Raw genomic sequence first — 21178 nt, forward strand, 5'->3', positions numbered from 1 at the left:
AACCAGGCTGCTGGAACTAACATTTAAAAAGGAGATTGAACAGATTTTAAAACTAGAATGAAGGGGGGAGGAAGTTGATGGTTCAATGTGGGGTATCGTTGAAGGATGCTATTAAAACAGGTTATTCAGGGAATCTCAATAGAGAGGTTTCAACAATGGTCACACAAAGCCAGGAGAGTTTTAAGTGAAGAGCAGAGTAACATACAGGCTTATTTTTGAAAGTGATCGCCGGCGATCTTCCGACATAAATCGGGAGATGGCTGGCGATCTCGCAAAAGCGGCAAAATCGGTATAATCGAAAGCGGCATTTTTGACACCATCGCCGCTTTCCCGTCGCCATGCCAGTGAAAGTTCAAGGGGGCGTGTCGGCGGCGAAGCAAAGGCGGGACATGGGCAGGCATGGGCGTGGCTACCAGATGGCCGGCGTTTGCGGATAATGGAAAAAAGAAAAGCGGCATTCATCAGTATTTCGCCGGGTTTACTTGGTCCTTTAATTTTCACGACCAAGCCTCAAAAAGGTGCCCCAATTGACCAGATGACCACCGGAGGGAATGGGGGATGACCTCCCCAAACTCCCCCAATGGTCACCAACCCCCTCCCACACTAAAATATTTAAAATAAAATACTTTTTTGCCAGCCTGTATGCCAGCCTCAAATGTCATACCCAGCTCCCTGACAGCAGTATGCAAGTCCCTGGAGCAGTTTTTAATGGGTGCAGTGCACTTCAGGCAGGCAGACCCAGGTCCACCCCCCCAACACCCACTGTACCCACATGTAGGTGCCCCCCTTCACCCATAAGGGCTATGGTAATGGTGTAGAGTTGTGGGGAGTGGGTTTGGGGGGGATTTGGGGGGCTCAGCACCCAAGGAAAGGGAGCTATGCACCTGAGAGCTATTTGTGTATTTTTTGAACATTTTTAGAAGTGCCCCCTAGGGTGCCCGGTTGGTGTCCTGGCATGTGAGGGGGCCAGTGTACTACAAATGTTGGCTCCTCCCATGACCAAATGCCTTGAATTTCGCCGGGTTTGAGATGGCCGGCAGTTTTTTCCATTATCGCTGAAAAACAAAACCGGCGATCTCAAACCCGGCGAACTCAGGCATTTGGCCGGGCTAAACCGTATTATCGAAAAAAAAGATGGCCAGCCATCTTTTTCGAAAATACGGTTCCGGCCAGCTGTTGCGCCGCCGCCAAAACAGATCGCCAGCGACCTATTTCGCCGGCGACGTTCGATTATGCCCCTCATAGTAACATAGTAGATGATGGCAGAAAAAGACCTGCACAGTCCATCCAGTCTGCCCAACAAGATAAACTCATATGTGCTACTTTTTGTGTATACCTTACCTTGATTTGTATCTGCCATTTTCAGGGCACAGACCGTAGAAGTCTGCCCAGCACTAGCCCTGCCTCCCAACCACCAGCCCTGCCTCCCACCACCTGCTCTGCCACCCAATCTCGGCTAAGCTTCTGAGGATCCATTCCTTCTGAACAGGATTCCTTTATGTTTATCCCACGCATTTTTTAATTCCATTACAGTTTTCATCTCCACCACCGCAGGAGGGCATTCCAAGTATCCACCACCCTCTCTGTGAAAAAATACTTCCTGACATTTTTCTTCAGTCTGCCCCCCTTCAATCTCATTTCATGTTCTCTAGTTCTACCACCTTCCCATCTACAGAAAAGGTTCGTTTGCGGATTAATACCTTTCAAATATTTGAACGTCTGTATCATATCACCCCTGTTTCTCCTTTCCTCCAGGGTATACATGTTCAGGTCAGCAAGTCTCTCTTCATACGTCTTGTAATGCAAATCCCATACCATTCTCGTAGCTTTTCTTTGCACCGCTTCAAAATTCTTTTTAAATCCTTAGCAAGATATGGCCTCCAAAACAACACAATACTCGAGGTGGTGCCTCACCAATGACTTATACAGGGGCATTAAAACCTCTTTTCTTCTGCTGGTCATACCTCTCTCTATACAGACTAGCAACCTTCTAGCTACGGCCACCGCCTTGTCACACTGTTTCGTCGCCTTCAGATCCTCAGATACTATCACCCCAAGATCCCTCTCCCCGTCCATACGTATCAGACTCTCATCGCCTAACACATACGTCTCCCGTGGATTTCTACTCCCTAAGTGCACCACTTTGCATTTCTTTGTATTGAATTTTAATTGCCAAACCTTTGACCATTCTTCTAGCTTCTGTGGATCCTTTTTCATGTTTTCCACTCCCTCCCGGGTGTCCACTCTGTTACAAATCTTAGTATCATCCGCAAAAAGGCAAACTTTACCTTCTAACCCTTCAGCAATGTCACTCACAAATATATTGAACAGAATCGGCCCTAGCACCGATCCCTGAGGCACTCCACTACTCACCTGTTCCTCATCCAAGCGAATTCCATTAACCACCACCCTCTGGCATCTGTCCGTCAACCAGTTCCTAATCCAGTTCACCACATCGGGTCCTATCTTCAGCCTGTCAAGTTTATTCAAGAGCCTCCTGTGGGGAACCGTGTCAAAAGTTTTGCTGATATCTAAGTAGATTACGTCTATAGCATGGCCATGATTCAATTCTCCGGTCACCCAGTCAAAGAATTCAATGAGATTCGTTTGGCACGATTTACCTTTGGTAAAACCATGTTGTCTCTGATCTTGCAACTTGTTGGCTTCCAGGAAATTCACTATCCTTTCCTTCAGCATCGCTTCCATTACTTTTCCAATAACCAAAGTGAGGCTTACCGGCCTGTAGTTTCCAGCTTCTTCCCTATCACCACTTTTGTGAAGAGAGACCACATCCGCCATTCTCCAATCCCACGGAACCTCTCCCGTCTCCAAGGATTTAGTAAACAAATCTTTAAGAGGACCCACCAGAACCTCTCTGAGCTCCCTCAATATCCTGGGGTGGATCCCCTCCGGTACCACAGCTTTGTCCACCTTTAGATGCAAATTATCCCCGTCAACTTCTAAGCAGCTTATAGATGCAGGGAAAAGGACAATTTGAAGTGTCTGTATACAAATGCTAGAAATAAGATAGGAGAGTTAAAATATATAGCACAAAATGAAGAGGTAGATATAACAGGATTTTCTGAAACCAGGTGGAAGGAGGACAATCAATGGCATACTTATCAGGGTACAAATTATACTGCAATGATAGAGCGGACCAAATTGGAGGGGAGGGGTTGCACTATATGTTAAAGAGGGAATTGAGTCAAACAAAATAAACATTCTGCATGAAAGAGACAGCAGTGTGGAAGCCTTGTGGCTACAAATTCAATGTATGATGGAAAAGAGTATGTTGGTAGGGTTGTACTGCCATCCACCAGGACAGGATGAACAGACAGAGGAAGAAATGTTAACAGAAATTAGGAAAGCTGGCAAATTGGGCAACAGTATAATAATGGGTGATTTCAATTATCTCAATACTGACTGGATAAATGTCACATCAGGGAGTGCTAGGGAGGTAGAATTCCTAGATGTAATAAATGACTGCTTCTTAGAGCAACTGGTCCAGGAATCCACAAGAGGGGGAATGCAGGGCTTAGTATGAGAGGTAACGATGTTGGGTCTGCTGGGAAACAGTGATCATAACATGATCAAATATGAGCTCACATCTGGAGTGAAGTCACTAAGGAAATCTATGGTAGCAGCATTTAATTTTCAAAAGGGTAACTATGATAAAATGAGGAAAACAGATAAAAAGAAGCTAAAAGTATCAGCTCCAAAGGTTAAGACTGTAAGGGCCCCTTTTACCAAGCTGCAGCAAAAGGGGGCCTGCGCTGGTGTTGGCACGTGTTTTTGATGAGCACTGAGGCCCCTTGTACCGCAGCGGGTAAAAGGTAGGTCTTGCTTTTCTGCAGCAAAGTTGTGCAGCAAGTAAAGCACTTACCGAGCAGCGCCGGATATGATGGCGCACTGGGGGTGGGAAGTACCGCCGGGCTGCTGCAGTGGCCCAGTAGTACTTTTTTTTTAGCGAGCGGTAAGCCCGTATTGGGCTTACTGCCACTTTGAAAAAGGGGCCCTAAATTAGGCATGGATGTTATTTAAAAATACCATCTTGGAAGTCCAGATCAGATGTATTCCACGTATTAATAAAGGTGGAAAGAAGAGCAAACGACAGCCAGCATGGTTAAAAGGTGAAGTGAAAGAGGCTATTAAAGCCAAAAGAACATCTTTCAAAAAATGGAAAAAAGGATCCAAATGAAGAAAACAAAAACCACATAAGAACTGGCAAGTTAAATGCAAAGCATTGATAAAGAAGGCTAAAGAGAGTATGAAGAGAAACTTGCCATGGAAGCAAAAACTCATAGCAATAACTTTTTTAGGTACATCAGAAGCAGAAAGTCTGTGAGGAAATCTGTGGGACCATTAGACCATCAAGGAGCAAAAGGAGCACTCAGGGAGGACAAGGCCATAGCAGAGAGAATGAATGGTCTTTACTGAAGAAGATGAAAGAAATCTGCCTGTATCAGAAATGGATTTCAAGGGTGACAATGCAGAGGAACTGAAAGAAATCTTGGTGAACCTGGAAGATGTACCGAGCCAAGTCGACAAACTAAAAGAGCAGTAAAAATCACCTGAACTGGATGGAATGCATCCCAGAGTACTGAAAGAACCCAAACAAGAAATTGCTTATCTGCTGTTAGTGATCTGCAACCTGTCATTAAAATTGTCCATAATACCTGAAAATTGGAGGGTGGCCAATGTAACGCCAATTTTTTAAAAGGGTTCCAGGGGTGATCCAGGAAATTACAGACTGGTAAGCCTGATTTCAGTGCTGGGCAAAATAGTTGAAACTATTTTTTTTTATGAATGCAATATTCATAATATAATTCAAGCAAAATAAACTTGAAAATAGAAAACAGAAATACTACATAGAGGGAAAAAAATAAATATTGAAGAAAAAAAAACAAACCCAACTTGTAGTCCACAATAAGGAAATTGGGAGGAGCCACATGAAAAAATGGATAAATCTGTATCAAAGAAAAATAATTTTTACCAAGATTAGCAGAATAGACTACAAGACCCTGCAGCTGGAACATGCATAAGTATGGGAGTCTAATTAACACTATAATAATTCGGAATGAGTAGGATCTATAATCAATAATATTTCGCTATCCTACCTATTATGCAACGTGTTTGAGGGACACTCTGGTAAACGACACAAGAAAGTGGAGAAAAAAAGACCTCAGGTCATTCGGCTACTCCTCGTTCTTAAAGGACAAGCCTTTTGTATAATGAGGAGGCCTTATCAGTCATAGGTCTTCAAAAAAAACTCCACTAACTAAATTTCTCATAAATTTAACCACAAGTCCCAACAAGCAGATGCATAGGAGACACAATTTTCATATATATTAAAGCTTGGCAAGAGTACTTATCTCAGTGTATGAATTCTTGAAAAGTCCAGCCTTATCCAATATGCTCTTGACATTCAAAAGGTTCCGACAGGGAAGCCCTGTTTCGCTAAATAATATAGCTGCTTCAGGGAAATCTTTCAAAATAACCGCAATCCCAAGCCTGTAAAATATCTCCGTCTCCAATCTCACTGGAACAGAAAATGGCGGACAGCTTCTCTATACCCGTTGAATATTTATATACTCAGCGTCTGACGTCATCTCGCACTTATCCAATCAAACGGAGCAGTGATCAAAGAAACGCTTTCCACTCAATTGCAACATTTAAGCCTTTGGGAATGACAGTCCCTAGATCAAATATCCAGCGTTGTTCCCTTTGTCTTAAAATCCGTCTGATGTCTCCCTTCCTTTCAGTTATTCTTATTTGCTCCAATACGATACATTTCAAATCTGAAAATTGATGTTGATATTTCAGGCAATGCGATACCATAGGTTCATAAGTTTTACCAGTCTGGATACAATGTCTATGTTCTATTAACCGTGTTTTTAAATTCCGGGATGTCTGTCCCACGTAGCACAAACCACATGGGCATATTATGGCATATATCACATGCGCTGAGGCACAGTTCGTTTTAGCATGTAGCGTATACACTTTCTTTGAACAAGGATCCATAAATACACTAGACTCCATCATGATGTTACATACAGAACAATGGCCACAAGAACTGTGACCACCTTCTTCTCTTCTCCCAACGGTGTCTCGATTCCAGACATCCAAGGGCATAACACATCATTGAGATTACTGCTTCGTTGGAAAGCAAAAATCACACGTAAATCTCGAAAGCAAGGATGGACTTGTAACAAAGATTGATGGCGTTTAACAATTTTAATCATCTTGCTTGAATGAGCATTAAAACGCGTAACGAATGTCAATATTTCTTCTGCCTCCTGGATTCTCTGTGGAGGATACAATAGCCAATCTCTATGATTATTTCCAGCTCTTTTCTTAGCTTTAGCCACCAATTTTTTAGGATAGCCTCTATCTATTAACCTAGCTTCCAATTGGGTGGCTTGCTGTACATAACCATCTCTGGAAGAACAAATCCTTCTATATCTGAGAAATTGCGCAAAAGGAATGTTAGTCCTGCAATGATGCGGATGCATACTATTGTATTGTAAAGTCGTATTCCTATCCATGGGTTTAATGTACATGGACGTGTCTAAGTGATGTTGTTCTAAACTTACTTTCACATCCAAAAAGGCAATAGCTGAAACACTATGTTTAGCTACAAAGCTGATCGTATTATGACATGTATTTAATTCTTCTACAAATAAATTCAACTGTTCCAATGTCCCTCTCCAAGCCATGAAGATATCATCGATATATCGAAACCAACATATGGCATGGACAAATAAATCGGATGTATAAATCCATCGGTTCTCAAAATATTCCATAAAAAGTTTAGCGATGGTGGGAGAGCAAGCTGCTCCCATGGAAACCCCTTTTTTCTGAAAATAAAATCTATGGTTCCATGTGAAATAATTTCGAGACAAAGTAATGTGAATTAATTCAATGATTAATTCAGTAGGAATTAACTGGGGACGTGGTCTAGATTCTAAAATCTGTTCCAAGACTATGATGACTTCTTCTTGAGGTATTGACGTGTATAAAGCACATACGTCAAGGGTAACTAGCAGAACCTCTGATTCTTCTTGTATTTGTAAAGATTCTAACAACATCAAAAAATGGGAACTATCCCATACATATGAGCGTATTGTTAACATATGTGGTTGCAAGATCTTATCAATGTATTGTGCAGCACGTTCCAGTAAAGATCCCTTGGCCGATACAATAGGCCGGCCAGGAGGATGTTCCAAGTTTTTATGAATCTTAGGCAAAGTATAAAAAATAGGAACTTTAAAGAAACGAAAATTCAAAAAAGTATATTCTTTCTGAGTAAGAAAACCCGCATTTTTACCTCCACTAGTCACCTTCTCAATCAAGTCCTGTACTTCTTCAGAAGGGTCTCCATCAACTTCTACATATGTGTCTCCATCCGATAATTGACGTATTATTTCTTCCATGTAGGCAGTAGTATTTTGTATCACCACCGCCCCTCCTTTGTCAGCTCTCCGAATAATTATCCTAGGATCTATTTTTAAAGTCTGCAAGGCTGCACCGTTCTTCTTTGTCCAAATTCAGCTTGCATCTAGGTAAGTGCAATTCTACCTCCTCCAAGTCCTTTAAAATGCACATTCTAAAGGTCGCCAACACCGCTTCTAAATTGCCCGTAGGACACCATTTAGAAGGTTCACTCACCAAAGATCTATCCATGCCACTAGAAGATTCTTCAGAGGAAAAAAATAACTTTAAATTCAACTTACGTATGAATTTTTCCAAATCCATACGAAAAAGAAAAGGAGTTTAAAAAAGGTTTGGACGGCTTCCTAAAGGAAAAGTCCATAGACCGTTATTAAATGGACTTGGGGAAAATCCCTCCATTGCCCCAGTACAAAATAAGTACCTAAATATATGTAAACTACTTTGAATGTAGTTGCAAAAACCTCAGAAAGGCAATATATCAAGTCCTATTTCCCTTTCCCTTACATTTATTTTTAAATTTCCTGCACAATGCTGTATAACTAGGGCTTCTTTTACAAAGCTGCTCTAGCGATTCCCGCGTGGCAAATTAGAGGAAGCCCACAGGAATTGAATGGGTTTCATTTATCACTCAGAAATCACTAGCGTGCTTTTTAAAAGAAGCCCTTACTCATTTTTTTCTTTGAACAGAAGCAACAGACTTTTTGGTGGCTAGGGAGTCAGAAGTGCTGGAGCAGAGTTATGGAACAGGAGCCGAGCTTTTCATGCATCTGCCCTCAATGCCATCTTGGCCTTGGTAGTAAAGGAAGCAAGCTCCTCCTTATGAAAAACGCAGGCTGCTGTGGGGTCATCCACCTCCTCCAGTCAGAGTTCTCCCTCTTCCAAATGCAGCTGTTCCTGCATGAAAACAGCAGCCCCAGAGACACCACTCTCCAATAACAGAGGGGACAGTGGGGCCAGAGACTCCATGTCAGAAAGGGACGTACAATGCCTTCACTTTGGGAAAGGATCCCCAGAAGTCTGTGCTGCAGGACTCAGGTAGTGAAGCACATGGGCCCCCAGAATGGTTTGTACTGGACCCCAGCCTGGTTGCCTCAAGAGATAAGCCTTATGCAATATAAAATCAGGAGAGAAAGGCTCAACTGGCCTTCCCTCTTCAACAATACCGAACGGGTCCACAGAAGAATGGAGGGAAAAACTCTGAAGTAGAAATACTTGCAAGAATGGTGCCAGACTTGAACTGCAAAATGGCTGCACAGAATCCTTTTTTTTTATGTGGTAAAAGAGAAAGGAATAAGGCAAGAGAAGGAGGGAGGGTGGAGGAGGGACCTGGGATGACCTAGACTTGGTGGAAAGAGGACAATCAATAGGACACTGTATTAACAGTGTACAAATTATATCACAATAATAGAGAGGATCAAATTGGAGGGAGGGTTACACTATATGTTAAAGAGGCAATTGGCTCAATAAAGAGGTAGACTGGATTTTGATGCTGGCAGTGTGATTCTTACTTCCGCCTTTAGGCAGAATGGTTGTATATTTAAGCGGTATATTCCCGACATTGCACATTTGTTGGCTCCTTGAGAGTGGTGAGATGCCATTAGCACAGAAGCTTGGGACCCCACTCCTGTTTTGGCAGATAGCATTTGTTACGTTTTTCTTTTAGTTTTGTTTTATCCTTTTATATTTATAGAGTTTGGTCTCCTGATGAAGCCCTTTGTGAAACATGGTCCATGTTGAGACGAAGATGGTAGTGTCTTGATATTCTACATCAAAGGCATGCAGAAGATTTTCATTTTGTTATCTCCCAGTGGACTGGAGCTCTGCCACACTGGGACAGACCAAAACTCCATCAAGCCCAGCATCCTGTTTCCAACAGTGGCCAATCCAGGTCACAAATACCTTGCAAGATCCTGAAAAAGTTTAATACGTTTTATGCTGCTTTATCCCAGAAATAAGCAATGGATTCACCCCAAGTCGATTTAATAATGGCCTATGGACTTTTCCTTTAGGAAGATGTCAAGACAAAACCCTGCTAAGCTAACCACCTTTACCATATTCTCTGGCAAAGAATTCCAGAGTTTAACCACACGTTTGAGTGAAGAAACATTTTCTCCAATTCATATAAAATGTACTACTTTGTAGCTTCATCGCATGTCCCTTAGTCCTAGTATTTTTGGAAAGAGTAAACAAACGATTCACGTCTACCTGTTCCACTCCACCCATTATTTTATAGACCTCTATCATATCTCCCCTCAGCCATCTTTTCTCCAAGCTGAAGAGCCCTAGACGCTTCAGCCTTTCCTCATAGGGAAGTCATCCCATCCCCTTTATCATTTTTGTCGCCTTTCTCTGTACCTTTTCTAATTCCACTATATCTTTTTTGAGATGTGGTGACCAGAATTGAACACAATATTCAAGGTGCGGTCACACCATGGAGCGATACAAAAGCTTTATAACATCCTCACTTTTGTTTTCCATTCCTTTCCTAATAATACCTAACATTCTATTTGCTTTCTTAGCCGCTGCAGCACACTGAGAAGAGGGTTTCAACATATCATCAACGATGACACCGAGATCCCTTTCTTGGTTGGTGACTCCTAACGTGGAACCTTGCATTACATAGCTATAGATTGGGTTCCTCTTTCCCATATGCATCACTTTGCACTTGCTCACATTAAACGTCATCTGCCATTTAGACGCCAGTCTCCCAGTCTCGTAAGGTCCTCTTGTAATTTTTCACAATCCTCTCACGATTTGACAACTTTGAATAACTTTGTGTCGTCAGCAAATTTAATTACCTCACTAGTTACTCCCATCTCTAGATCATTTATAAATATGTTAAAAAGCAGCGGTCCCAGCACAGACCCCTGGGGAACCCCACTATCTACCCTCCTCCATTGAGAATACTGACCATTTAACCCTACTCTCTGTTTTCTACCTTTTAGCCAGTTTTTAATCCACAATAGGACACTACCTCCTATCCCATGACTCTCCAATTTCTTCTGGAGTCTTTCATGAGGTACTTTGTCAAACACCTTTTGAAAATCCAGATACAAAATATCAACCAGCTCCACATGCTTGTTCACCCCTTTCAAGAAATGTAATAGATTGGTAAGACAAGATTTCCCTTCACTAAATCCATGTTGGCTTTATCTCATTAAACCATGGTGAGCCGGTTGATGCAGTGTATCTGGATTTTCAGAAAGCTTTTCATAAAGTTCCTCATGAGAGACTCCTGAGAAAATTAAAGAGTCATGGGATAGGAGGCAAGGTTCTGGTGTGGATTAGGAATTGGTTATTGGATAGAAAACAGAGGTTAGGTTTAAATGGTCATTTCTCTCAATGGAGGAGGGTGAACAGAGAGTGCCACGAGAATTGGTGGTGGGCCCAGTGCTACTTAACATATTTATAAATGATACGGAAATCAGAACGATGTGTGAGGTGATTAAATATGCAGATGACACAAAACTATTCAAGGTTTTTAAAACACATGCGGACTGTGAAATATTGCAGGAAGACCTTAGGAAACTGGAAGACTGGGCAACCTTCTTGTAGATTTCAACCTCTTCTTCCACCTCAGTCTCACTGCTTTTCTTCCTTCGAAGTCCACTCCATCCATCTATTCACGCCTCTGCCTCTCCGAGTAGCAGTCATTTATCAACCCCCTGATAAGTCCCTTTCTTCCTTTCTCACTGACTCTGATGCCTGGCTTTCCTTCTTTCTTGAACCTTCATCTCCTTCCCTCATTCTTGGGGATTTTAACATTCATGCTAATGATCCCTCTGACTCTTATGCTTCTCAGTTTCTTGCTTTAACATCCTCTTTCAATCTTCAACTGTGCTCCACTGCCCCTACTTTCCAGAATGGCCACTGTCTAGATCTTATCCTCTTCTCAAACTGCTCACTCTCCAGTTTCTGTGCCTCAACTCTTCCCCTCTCTGACCATCATCTGATAACTTTCACACTTAAACACCCTCCTCCCCAGTCCCGTCCAATCTGAACCAACACATTTAGGAATCTTCAGGCTACTGACCCTTCTACTCTGTCCCCCGGTGTTTCAAATCTCTTCTCTACCACTATCCTGCTTATTTTTGAAGGAGATTGCCGGCCATCTTCCGACACAAATCGGGAGATAGCTGGCCATCTCCTGAACCCGGCCAAATCGGTATAATCGAAAGCCGATTTTGTCCGGCGCCAACTGTATTCCATCGCGGAACCGGCCAAACCTCAAGGGGGCATTTCGGCAGGGTACGGAAGGCGGGACGGGGCGTGGTTACGAGATGGCTGGCTTCACCTGATAATGGAAAAAACAAAGCCGGCTCTGACGAGCATTTCGCCGGCTTCACTTGGTCCCTTTTTTTTCAAGACCAAGCTTCAAAAAGGTACCCCAACTGACCAGACGACCACCGGAGGGAATCGGGGATCACCTCCCCTTACTCCCCAAGTGGTCACCAACCCCCTCCTACCCAAAAAAAAAATTTATTTTTTTGCCAGCCTCTATGCCAGCCTGAAATGTCAAACCCAGCTCCCTGACAGCAGTATGCAGGTCTCTGGAGCAGTTTTTTGTGGGTGCAGTGCACTTCAGGCAGGTGGACCCAGGCCCATCCCCCCACCTGTTACACTTGTGGTGGTAAATGGGAGCCCTCCAAACCCCACCCAAAACCCACTGTACCCACATGTAGGTGCCCCCCTTCATCCCTTAGGGCTATGGTAGTGGTGTAGAGTTCTGGAGAGTGGGTTTTGGGGGGGATTTGGGGGGGCTCAGCACCCAAGGTAAGGGAGCTATGCACCTGGGAGCAATTTTTGAAGTCCACTGCAGTGCCCCCTAGGGTGCCCGGTTGGTGTCCTGGCATGTCAGGGGGGCCAGTGCACTACAAATGCTGGCTCCTCCCATGACCAAAGGGCTTGGATTTGGCTGGGTTTGAGATCGCCGGCATTAGTTTCCATTATCGCCGGAAACCGATGCCGGCCATCACTAAAGCCGGCGCAAATGCTGAGATTTGGCCGGCTCCAACCATATTATCAAAACGAAAGATAGCCGGCTATCTTGTTTCAATAATACGGTCGGGACGCCGCTTTACAGCATGCCCCTCCATGTTATCCAAGTCTGTCAATAAGGCTGTCTCTTCCTGTAATACTATTCTCTCCTCTGCTCTGGATACTCTCGCTCCTCCCATTCCCTGTTCTGTAAAACATACCAAACCCCAGCCTTGGCTGACCTCTAGAATCCGCTACCTACGTTCCTGTGCCCACTCTGCCGAACGCCTTTGGCTGAAATGCCGTGCCCATGCTGACATCATACATTTCAAATTCTTGCTGACCTCCTTCCAGTCTGCTCTTTTACTTGCCAAACAGGACTATTATATCCAGTTGACAAATTCTCTTTGCTCAATCCCTCGACGTCTCTTTACCACACTGAACTCTTTCCTCAAAGTGCCTTCACCTCCAACTCCCCCTTCACTTTCTCCCCAGACTCTGGCTGAGTACTTTCATGATACGGTTCACCAGATTAAACTTGAATTCTCAACCAGGTCACCTCCACATCTCCTTCCCTTAGTCCATTCTCTCAACCCTCCAACCTCTGCCTCCTTTTCTTCCTTTTCTGAAATCACTAAAGAGGAAACTACACATCTTCTTTCCTTCTCGAAACTAACTACCTGTTCCTCTGATCCTATTCCCACCCATCTACTTAACAGTATCTCTCCTACTGTCATCCCTTTTATCTGTCATATCCTCAATCTTTCACTTTCCACTGCGACTGTTCCTGATGCCATCAAACATGCTGTAGTCACACCACTCTTTAAAAAACCTTCATTGGACCCTACCTGTCCTTCCAACTATCGCCCCATCTCCCTTTCCTATCCAAGATACTTGAACATGCTGTTCACCACTGTTGCCTTGACTTTCTTTCATCTCAAGCTATTCTTGATCCACTTCAATCTGGCTTTCGCCCCCTTCATTCAACCGAAACAGCACTTGCTAAAGTCTCCAATGACCTGTTCCTGGCCAGATCCAGAGGGCTCTATTCTATACTCATCCTTCTCGATCTATCTGCTGCTTTTGACACTGTTGATCACAGCCTACTCCTTGGTACGCTGTCCTCACTTGGATTTCAGGGCTCTGTTCTTTCCTGGTTTTCTTCTTATCTCTCCCAACATACTTTTAGTGTATACTCTGGTGGATCCTCCTCTACTTCTATCCCACTGTCAGTTGGTGTACCTCATGGATCTGTCCTGGGACCTCTTCTTTTCTCCATCTATACTTCTTCCCTTGGTACTCTGATCTCATCCCATGGTTTTCAGTATCATCTTTACGCTGACAATTCCCAGATCTACCTCTCCACACCAGAAATCTCAGCAGGAATCCAGATCGAAGTATCAGCCTGCCTGTCTGACATTGAGGCCTGGATGTCTCACCGCCATCTGAAACTAAACATAACCAAGACTGAGCTTCTTATATTTCCACCTAAACCAACCTCTCCTCTTCCCCATTCTCTATTTCTGTGGATAACACTCTCATCAGCTCGTAACCTTGGGGTCATCTTTGACTCCCCTCTCTCCTTCTCTGCACATATTCAGCAGACTGCTAAAACCTGTCGTTTCTTTCTCTATAATATCACCAAAATTTGCCCTTTCCTCTCTGAGCACACTACCAGAACCCTCATCCACACTCTTATCACCTCTCCCTTAGACTATTGCATCTTGCTTCTCACAAGTCTCCCACTTAGACATCTCTTCAATCTGTTCAAAATTCTGCTACACGACTAATGTTCCGCCAATGTCGCTATGCTCATATTAGCCCTCTCCTCAAGTCACTTCACTGGCTCCCTATCCATTTCTGAATACAGTTCAAACTCCTCTTATTGACTTATAAGTGCATTCACTCTGCAGCTCCTCAGTACCTCTCCACTCTCATCTCTCCCTATACTCCTCCCCGGGAACTCAGTTCACTGGGTAAATCTCTCTTATCTGCACCCTTCTCCTCCACCGCTAACTCCAGACTCAGTTCCTTTTATCTTGCTGCACCATATGCCTGGAATAGACTTCCTGAGCTGGTATGTCAAGCTCCATCTCTGGCTGTCTTCAAATCTAAGCTAAGAGCCCACCTTTTTGATGCTGCTTTTAACTCCTAACCCTTATTCACTTGTTCAGAACCCTTATTTTATCATCCTCACTTTAATATTCCCTTATCTCTTATTTGTCCTGTTTGTCCTAATTAGATTGTAAGCTCTGTCAAGCAGGGACTGTCTCTTCATGGTCAAGTATACAGCGCTGCGTACGTCTAGTAGCACTATAGAAATGATAAGTAGTAGTAGTAGTAGCAGATGAAATTTAATGTGGACAAATGCAAGGTGATGCACATTGGAAAAAATAATCCGAATCATAGTTACCTGATGCTAGGGTCCACCTTGGGGGTCAGCACTCAAGAAAAAGATCTAGGTGTGGTTATAAATATGCTGAAATCTTCTACTCAGTGTGTGGTGGCAGCCAAAAAAAGCAAATAGAATGCTAGTAATTATTAGGAAAGGGATGGTTAATAAGACTGAAAATACTATAATGCCTCTGTACCACTCTATGGTGCGACCACACCTTGAGTACTGTGTTCCGTTCTGGTTGTCATATCTCAAAAAAGATATAATGGAATTAGAAAAGGTTCAAAGAAGAGCAGCCAAAATTATAAGGGGATGGAACTCCTCTCGAATGAGGAAAGGCTAAAGAGGTTAGGGCTAAAGGGTTTAAGCGCCTTAACTATGGATATTCAGCAGGAGATAACTGGCTATCTCCTGCTGAATATCCCAGTTAGGGGATATTCAGCGCCAAACCAGCTATGTTGAGCGGTCAAAATAGACGGCAGGACTATCTTTGACTGCTAAAAAGTTAACTGGTTAGCGCTGAATATTGGCATAGTTGGTTAGCAGCCAAAATAGATATTCAATGCCTGTCACCAGATATGGCCCAGCATTGAATATCTGTGTTTAACGTCAGCAGTGGACAGCAAACGTTCTGCCCACCACTGGCTGATTATCAAGCCCTTTGTCAATATTCTTGGGGCCAAGTGGTGGCATGTGATACTGGAAGTCATGTTTTCCTACTGTGAAGTTCAGATACTTCCTATGACTTGGATGTACTGTATCTATATGTGGGTATAAGCATCATTTAAGACCAGAGGGCATAGCCAAATCTCCTTTTTAATCATGAGTATTAAAGTGCCCAAGGAATCCATCCTGATCTTTTGTTTGGCTATGTACTTGTTCAGGGCACTTAGGTCCAGAATGGGATGATATCCCTCCATTTCTTGGTGATCAGGAAATACTTGCAGTAAAATCCCTTCCTCTTTCCCCTGGTGGAAAGTGTTTGACTGCACTTCCTTGGTAAGCAATTCCTGATGCTGAGAGCTTAACGTCGATGCTCTAAGTGGGGAATTTGGAGGAATCCATTCCAATTATACATTTGATGGTAACCTACTTGGACAATTTGGAGAACCCACCAGTCTGAGGTTATAAGGGGCCACCTTGTTTGGAACACTTCAGTCTTCTTGAAGGTCTCTGGAAGGTCATCCAGAAAAATTACTGGGACCAAGGTTATATTCTGCTGGGGAGCTGGTTGGAACTTTTAGGCCATTTGGTATTGGCAACCCCAACACTTCCACTGGGAGCAAAGGTAGGCTCAGGAGTGTAGGTCTTCTTCTTAGCATGGGCTGGGGATCAGGGGATTTTTTTTGAAGGTAGAAACGGTTATGAAAATGCCAGACAATATTCAGTGCCAGCACCTGCACAGCTAAGCAGCCTAATTTAGGACAGCTTTTGTGTTGCCGGCACCCTTATAACCTCAGGCTCCTCCATAACACCACCCCCTGCTCTGCCACTGCCTCTCACCTGCCCACTTTTTTTGGCGGCAGTCAGAGACAATATTTAGTGCCACTGCCCGCTTTAGTGTCGCTGAATATTGGAGTGTGGATGGTGACAGGCGATTTAAGTGGGCAGGGGCCTTTTTGCTTGCTTAAATCACTTTGACTATCAGCTAGATTGGTTGTTTTTTTTTAATTTGTACATCACTTTGACCTATCCATTGGATTAGGCAATATATCAGGTCTACAATAAACAATAACATGTGTAGTACTATAAAAAAAAAACTGGTCATAAATAAGCAGAAGAGAGTTCCCATATCATCCATCGGATCCCACTTTAAGGCTATGATATCATGCTCGTTCTCAGAAAATATCAATTACACTTTCAGTATGCTTCTTCTTCACTTCCATTATTTAGAAGCACCTCTCAACACAACCCCTCCCCCCCCCCACCCCCCCCCACCCCCCACCCCCGATATTCAGAGTTATTTAACTGGCCAGAAACAGCCACTGACTGGTTAAATAGCATTTTGGCACCAAAACGCAAATATTCAGTGCGAGATAATCAATTATCTTTGCTGAATATTTGAGGTCAGTACTGAAACATTAACCGGCTATATCAAGTGATAGCCAGCAATATTCAGCGCTGATCAGCTAACTTTAGCAGCCAAATCAGACCAGTGGCATAGCCAGACAGACTGGCTTTTATGGGTGGGCATAAAAGTTTCTTTGCCCCGCCCTACCCCCACCTCAAAATATAAATACTTTAGTTAATGAGGATCCCCAAGCTCTGTCAGCTGAAGACTTTCTCTGAAGGTGGCCAGAACTCTCTTTTACCAAACTTGGCAGGCAGCAGCAATGACCCTATGCCACTGATGCCGGCACCCCACACATGATTAGTTGTCGATGGTTCAAGGATGCTGTTGCCAACTGCAAAGCTTGGTAGAAGGGCGTTCTGGTTGTCTCTGGAGGTCTTTAGCTAGGGATGCTTGGGGATCCTCACCAGCTATACAGCAAGGGTCAGGACTGGTGTTAGACCTGCTTGGGCCCAAGTCAGAAAATAAAGGAGGGCCCTCCTCCCCGATTCCCTCTCATCTCTGTCTCCCCTCAGATTTCCCACCTGCCATTATTATCATACCAACAGACCCTCACCAAATACAGAAGAAGAGATTACAAATTAGAAATAAAATATTTAGAAAAAAATTGAATGGAACCCTAAGAAGTTAAACTTAGCATTACTGCAACACTGGAGACATAAAACAGAAATGCATTTCCTTTTCTACTGAACACAGTACAAAGACATTTGCTATGCACATTTCCAAAAGCTAACACGTTCCATTTAAAACATTCAAAATAAAATGCTTTGTTTCTACCTTTGTTGTCTGGACATTTTATTTTTCCATCTTGCTGGTTCCAATTTCTCTTTTCTGCTAATTCATCTTCAAGCGGCTGCAGTCCATTTGTCTTTTCTCCTCTCTCCTGTCTGTTCCCTCACTGCGCCTGCCTCTGACATAGTGATCATTGTTTTTTAGCTCTTTCTTTTCTGCCTCTCTCTCGCCCTTCTTCTCCTCCTTTTTACTTTTTAACTACCTATCAAATTTCCATCTTCTTCTTTCACCCACTAGCTCTCCCATTACCCATCTCACTCCTTCCCCAGCCCTACATTCTCTTTCATCTTTAATCTACTCCCCATTACCATATTTCTACCCTCTGTAATCACTATCCTCTCATTCATTTCCTTGTCACCCCTCCTCCTCCCCCTCCTGGCCTCTCCCACAGGATTCCACCATTCCCATCATCTTCCTCCCTCCACCCTTCTAACAAGCATCTGATTCCTCTTCTTCCCCTCCCCACCCCACCCTCGTAGCCTGCCAATTTCCTGTCCCTTCTCTCTTCCCTCCTACCCTCTCCCCCATGGTCTAGCATTTTCCCTTTCTCCCCTCACCACCTCCTGTGTACCTCTCTCTCCTTCTTATCCACCCCTTATCCAACATCTTCCCCTCTCATTCCCACTGTCCACCATCTTTTTCTCCCCCCTTCCTTGTGCTCTGGATCCAACATCTCTCTCCCCTTCCCATGCAGCATCTCTCCCCTCCTCTCCTCTACCATCATGTCCAACATGTCTCCCTCCCCTCCACCCTATGTCTGACATTTCTCCCTTCCCACCACCCCTATGTCCAACATTTCTCCCTCCTCTCCACCCCTATGTTCAACATTTCTCCCTCTCTATGTAGCATGTCTCCCTCCCCTCCACTTCATATGCAAGATTTCTCTCTCACCCTCCACCCCTTTGCTGCATATCTCCCTTCGTCGTCCCCCCGTGCAGCATCTTTCCCCCCCCCCCCCCGCAGCATCTTTCCCCCATGTTCCCTCCCCCATGCAGCATCTTTCCCCATCTTCCCTCCCCCGTGCAGCATTTTCCCCCCATGTTCCCTCCCTCTGCAGCATCTGTCCCGTCTTCCCTCCTCCATGCATCATTTGACCCCGTCTTCCCTCCCCCATGCAGCATCTGTCCCCCGTCTTCACTCCCCCTGTGCAGCATATGTCCCCTGTCTTCCCTCCCCCGTGCAGCATCTTTCCCCCATCTTTCCTCCCCATGCAGCATTTGTCCCCATCTTCCCACACCCCATGCAGTATCTTCCCCCCATCAGTTCCCTCACCCCCGTGCAGCATCTTCGCCCCCTTCCTTCCTCTTTCCTATCCCACTCACAACTCTCTTCATGCTTCTGTGGGTTGCTGGCAGTGGCAGTGATTTCTACACACTGCCTGACAATCAACGATCTCCTTGCAGCCACTAAGCACTAACTCGGAAGATTCTCCTCTGCCTCATCTTGACGGCAGAAATCGGAAGTTGCGGCAGAGGACAGGCTTCTGGGTTAGCACTTAGCAGCTGCAAGGAGATCATTGAGCAGCAGGCAATGTGTGGGAATCGCTGCAAACCTGCGACCAGCGGAAGCACTTTAGGGACACCACTGCTGGGTGGGCCTAACCCCAAACTGGGTGGGCCCAGGCCCATCCGTGGCTACGTCCCTGAATCAGACGCCATAAATAGAAGTCCTATCTTTGATTGCTATTAACTTAACCGACCAGTGCTGAATATTTGCTTAGGCGGTTAAGTTAGTGCCGGCCAAAAAAAGAAAATGGATATTCAATGCTGGTCACCAGAAAAGGCCCAGCATTGAATACTCGAGGTCAGCACAGACCATGGAACTTATGCGGGCTGCCTCCTACCGGCTGAATATCGGCCTCAAAGTTATTACTATCCCAAGTGGGAAATCTGCTATGGAGGGCTTTACCTTGGTTATAATGTTGATCAAGGTGGATGATAACTACATAATAAGTACATAAGTGTTGCCATACTGGGACAGACCGAAGGTCCATCAAGTCCAGCATCCTGTTTCCAACAGTGGCCAATCCAGGTCACAAGTACCTGGCAAGATCCCAAAACAATACAATACATTTTAAGCTCCTTATCCTAGAAATAAGCAATGGATTTTCACCGTCCATCTTAATAATGGCTTATGGACTTTTCTTTTAGGAAGGTGGTCAAACCTTTTTTAAACCCCGCTAAGCTAACTGCTTTTGCCACATTCACTGGCAATGAATTCCAGAGTTTCTGCGAAGGAGTGTAGGGAGAGATGAGGGTGGAGCGGTAGTGAGGGACTGCAGAGTGAATGCACTTATAGGTCAATAAGAGGAGCCTGAATTGTATACATAGTAACATAGTAGATGACGGCAGAAAAAGACCTGCACGGTCCATCCAGTCTGCCCAACAAGATAAACTCATATGTCCTACTTTTTGTGTATCTGACCTTGATTTGTTTCTGCCATTTTCAGGGCACAGACCGTAGAAGTCTGCCCAGCACTAGCCCCGCCTCCCAACCACTAGCCCCGCCTCTCAACACCAGCTCTGCGACCCAATCTCGGCTAAGCTTCTGAGGATCCATTCCTTCCAAACAGGATTCCTTTATGTTTATCCCAAGCATTTTTGAATTCAGTTACCTAAGGGGCCCTTTTACAAATGTGCGCTGAAAAAATGGCCTGCGGTAGTGTAGACGAATGTTTTGGGCGCGCATACGGAAGCAGATAGGGAGCCAGTGAAGTGACTTCAGGAGTGGGTTGATATGAGCATAGCGATTTTGGCGGAATATTAGACAGGAAGAGATCACAGCTCCCATCTTATGTGAGGCAACATCATTGGGGGTAAGTATGTGACACCTTCACCCACAGGCAATCTCCCAGTCTCCTCTTGTCCCCTTCTCTTTAATCACAAGACATGCTCTCTCTCTTTTCTCTTCAGCTCCTCAAGATGCCCTCTCTTTCTATAATTTCTCTCCTCCATCAAGGCATTATCTTGCTGCCTCTCCTTCCAACCTCCCCCCCACACACACACGCTCTCAATTCAAAGCATTTCAACCCTTTCCTTTCCCCAGAAAGTTCTCTTTTCTTCTCATTCTTTCTTTCTCTTACTGTTAGCTCTTCCCCAAGGCATTCTCTCTCTCTCTCTCTCTCTCTCTCTCTCTCTCTCTCTCTTCCCTTAAGTACATTTTATGTATGTACTGTAGATAGATATTTTAAAAATATGTAGCTTTGTAAAAAAAAGTCCACTTAAAGTCTTAATCAAGACTTCATCAAAAAGTATTTTGTACCATTCTTTATCTATGAAAAAAAAATGATTGAATGAGGTCTTTAGGGCTATACATTAGTGTGTGTGCTAATGCCATTAACATGTTAGTAATAAAATTGATCCTATTTCATAAAATAGGAACTATGGTAAATTTAGCCCTTAATCCTTTGTAATACCTCCTGCTAACATGATGACATTTTATTTCTTTTATGAGTTCTTTTTTTCACATATTTATTTACTCTTGCTAGTACA

At 44.1% G+C, this 21178-nt stretch overlaps 1 protein-coding gene across 1 annotated transcript in view; it reads right to left on the reverse strand.

Moving 5' to 3' along the window:
- Window positions 1-21178, reverse strand: part of BSN (bassoon presynaptic cytomatrix protein) — a 304960-nt gene that overhangs the window by 262153 nt on the left and 21629 nt on the right. The window lies entirely within an intron of this gene.

The sequence above is a fragment of the Microcaecilia unicolor genome, chromosome 6 (genome assembly GCF_901765095.1).
Source record: "Microcaecilia unicolor chromosome 6, aMicUni1.1, whole genome shotgun sequence".
NCBI classification, from domain to species: Eukaryota; Metazoa; Chordata; class Amphibia; order Gymnophiona; family Siphonopidae; genus Microcaecilia; species Microcaecilia unicolor.